The following is a 3,335-nucleotide window of genomic DNA, read 5'->3' on the forward strand; positions in this document are numbered from 1 at the left end:
TTTCAGTAAGCTAGACAAAGGAGTAAACAAAGATGGAGTAAACCTGATCCCTTTAAGATTTGCAAATGACACTGTCCTAATCTCAGAAATAACAGAGACACTGCAAGAAATGTTAATTGACATAATTGGGAACGTCTCAATGTAGGACTAAACATGAACCGGAGTAAAACAAATGTTTAATCCAAATTCACCAAAGAACGTCATCAAAATAAGCGAAGAAATTTCTGAAGAAGTCGAGGAGTACAATTACTTGGGCCAAATACTAAAACTGACGAAAGACCATGACAGCGAAATAAATAGACGCATTACAATTGGGTTGAAAGCGTTCGGTAAACATAGAGACATCATGAAAAGTAGCTTGCCAGTTTGTATGAAACGAAAAGTATATAACGAATGTATTGTTCCGGCTACGACATATGGCTGTGAGACCTGGAAACTGACAAAATCGATGGAAAATAAACTAATCCGTTCTCAAAGAGCAATGAAAAGGTCAATGTTGGGAATATCTTAAACAGACGGGAAAAGATTAACTTGGGCGAGAGAAACGGAGATGGGCCGGTCACGTAGCAAGAACTCGGGATAACCAATGGAGCAAGAGGCTGACTGACTGGACTCCAAGAGACTGTAAGCGTAGCAGAAAAAGGTCAGACAGGAGGTGGAGAGATGAGATAGAGAAATTTGCAGGCAAAACATAGCAGAGATTGGCTCAGTCAAGGAATACGTGGAGAAGGTTGGTGAAGGCCTATGTTCAGCAGTGGACTTGTAATGGCCAGACGCCATGTATCCCAAACGGGGTGGCCAAGGGCTTAGAGTTAATTGTTTTACAGAGAGGGGCACTAATCCTCCAGCAACCCCACTCGACACGTAGGGAGAACGTTATGCCAACAGCATCTGGTGTTCCCAGGCGGTCACCCATCCAAGTACTAACCAGACCCAACGCTGCTTAACTTCGGTGATCGGATGGGAAGCGGTGTACTCAACGTGGTATGGCCGTTTATATATATATATATATATATATATATATATATATATATATATATATATATATATATACTCGTATGTCTATCTAGAGAGAGAGAGAGAGAGAGAGAGAGAGAGAGAAAGGGGTTGTGAAAAAGATACATTATGAAACATGTAACTGAGCTGATAGACAGAAAGATGGACAGGTAGGCAGACAGAGACCCAGAGACACACAGACTGTCGAATAAAAACAGATATTTGATAAACTATACTTACGAGAGAGAGAGAGAGAGAGAGAGAGAGAGAGAGAGAGAGCATCCTAGCCAATAACCCTTAAATCACAGATGAAATTTTCCCCTTTAACAGAGTGGCTGGCTCACATCCGTTGCTCTCTCTCTCTCTCTCTCTCTCTCTCTCAGTTTTTTCAGTCAATTTCTTTTCTTCATGATCACTCTGGACATAGATCTCATAGTACGTTCCCTTCAGCACAGCATTCCTTCTACGTGCTACACACCTTCACTTCGAGGCTAATACCGACCGTCCATACTGAATACAGCCTGGCACTGTCTCATTCAGAAGAGGAGTAATGGTATTAATGGTGGTGTTAATGACCCGATGGTGGAATAACGGTAAAAACTCTGATCGAAACTTCAAATCATATTGTTCTTTTCTCCAGCCTGAGATCAAAGCTGCATCCTTTCACACAGCAGATCAGTTCTAACCAGCTGACCACAACCTCCCTAAGCTGTAGGTAGAAATGCCAGGTGAAATACAGATCAGGACAAGGTCGAGAATTCAGTATATCTCTTTGACTAGGAAGATGTTTTGTATACTGTCAGTCTTGATATCTCCTGACGATTATATCGACACCGAAGAAACTTTCCCAATAAAATAGTCTGGATAATTATAAGGTAATTAAAATGAAATACTGTCGCCTACCGCAGTGAAGAGGTTAACGGCTCACATTATGTTTTGACACATCCAAAAATAGCCGCGTTACAGAAATTTTAATACTTCTTTAGAAATACATGGCGGGCCAAAAGTTACTCTACCATGAGCTGAGAAGAATTTGCCAGTGTGTGTCTATGTGGTGCCAATTCTGTTTAGGGGAAGAAGGAGGTCATTTTGAACAGTTGATTACTTGATTTTTAATTTACTTGATGTACACATAATTTAGTTGAAATATAATTGGTATACACTTTGTTTGGTTGAAATATAACTCTTAATAAAATAATATTACGGTAAAGTAACTTTTCTCCCACCCTGTATTATTTGATATGAGTTAGTTCTATTATCAGGCTAAGTAACAATAAACGCTACAAACTAAACAATAGAAAATAAGGTTTTTCAGCATTTCCAATACGATGACATTCATTACATCAAGCCATATCCAGACGATTTTGTTCAGCTTCGCAAATGCTTCCAACTGGAGGGGTTAGATAACGGCTTGGTTAATGCCTTCTGTATAAGAGCCTTTTCTAAGCTGACTAATCGTCTGGAGGTAACAGTAATTATATAAATAAGACGTTCCCATAGCGCAGGGGTTGATACCTGGAAAACACCTTGAGGTTACTTCAAAAAACAACAATTCAAGCATAAATAGCCCCTTCAGAGTGACTGTGTCTTTTACATTTTTTTTTTACTATTACCTCCAGACAGTTATTTTAAACTTAGGATATTTGTATGGAAAGGGGTCAACGAGGGCTATTTCCAGCTCTAGTAATTCGAAAGTATATATCTATTTATTTATTTACTTATTTATGCAAGCAAGAAGGAACCAAAGGCCAGAAGACCGCAAGATTGTTCCCTCCTAGAAAAAACAAAAAAAAGATAGCAGCGAGCTAAATTCAGGATTCGTTCATTTTGAGATGTCTGGACACACTGCGTCTGAAAGACTGAAGATCATGGCAAAAGATGAATAAGGACAAAGAAGAAATAGCTGCTGACAGCGAGACTGAAATTTTAAAATCAATCCTCGCCCTGAAAGGTTCAATAATAGAATGAGCTACACAATGGAACAAGAAAATAAAATTAATTTAATAAAACGCCTACATTATATAGCTACATAGAGAATATAATTCAGTCACAGCTAACATTTAAACCTAACAGAAAATGGCAGTGAAATGTTACCTCTTTTGTGTAAAGCAAAGGTTTGTTTAGCAATTCCGTAGTTTCGCAGGTACTTTATGATCGCCTGCCTCAAATATCACCACTCTTTCTCCCGCACAAAATCATTGTGGAGAGTAATCCCCCTAATATATCTTTATCTGGCCATCACCTAACTCTTCAATTGGGTTTGGGGAGACGTTTTTTAGTGAAGGCAGTACTGACTGCCACATTTGAGCCCTCCCGTTCAGAGAAGTCAGTCATGAGAT

General features: G+C 39.2%; 1 non-coding gene across 1 annotated transcript; it reads right to left on the reverse strand.

Moving 5' to 3' along the window:
- Positions 1 to 879: 879 nt before the first annotated feature.
- On the reverse strand, positions 880 to 998 carry LOC145393945 (5S ribosomal RNA). Its single transcript, XR_013896296.1, has one exon. It is a non-coding gene; the product is annotated as a 5S ribosomal RNA (ribosomal RNA).
- Between the last annotated feature and the right edge of the window lie 2,337 nt (positions 999 to 3,335).

Source organism: Coenobita brevimanus, chromosome 25 (genome assembly GCF_032717465.1).
Source record: "Coenobita brevimanus isolate Jiangsu-jjx chromosome 25, ASM3271746v2, whole genome shotgun sequence".
Classification (NCBI taxonomy): Eukaryota; Metazoa; Arthropoda; class Malacostraca; order Decapoda; family Coenobitidae; genus Coenobita; species Coenobita brevimanus.